Source organism: Schistocerca cancellata, unplaced genomic scaffold (genome assembly GCF_023864275.1).
Source record: "Schistocerca cancellata isolate TAMUIC-IGC-003103 unplaced genomic scaffold, iqSchCanc2.1 HiC_scaffold_1077, whole genome shotgun sequence".
Lineage (NCBI taxonomy): Eukaryota > Metazoa > Arthropoda > Insecta > Orthoptera > Acrididae > Schistocerca > Schistocerca cancellata.
The window spans coordinates 303,161-303,849 of NW_026047076.1; positions in this window are offsets into that span (position 1 = coordinate 303,161).

The following is a 689-nucleotide window of genomic DNA, read 5'->3' on the forward strand; positions in this document are numbered from 1 at the left end:
ACACAAAATAATGCTTACCGAAGAAAGAAAATGTATTGTGCTAGGCACCCTCCTCCCGCCCTGTGGTGCAAGTGATGTCCCTCTCTCCAAAAATGTACACAATGGGACCATAATGTTGCAACCACACACACGTTGACCTGCTGTGAGGAAAAAACGAGTTAGTACATTTCAAACATGAAAAAGGTCATTTTAAAATCAACATAAAAAACCAAAATTCCAAAAGTATCAAACACAAAATAATGCTTACTGAAGAAAGAAAATGTATCGTGCTCCGCACCCTCCTCCCACCCTGTGGTGCAAGTGATATCCCTCTCTCCAAAAATGTACCCAATGGGACCATAATGTTGCAACCACACACACGTTGACCTGCTGTGAGGAAAAAACGAGTTAGTACATTTCAAACATGAAAAAGGTCATTAAAAAATCAACATGAAAAATCAAAATTCCAAACGTATCAAACACAAAAAAATGCTTACCGAAGAAAGTAAATGTATCATGCTCCGCACCCTCCTCCCGCACTGTGGTGCAAAAGATTTCCCTCTCTCCAAAGATGTACTCAATGGGACCATAATGTTGCAACCACACACACGTTGACCTGCTGTGAGGAAAAATCGAGTTAGTACATTTCAAACATGAAAAAGGTCATTTTAAAATCAACATGAAAAACCAAAATTCCAAAAGTATCAAAC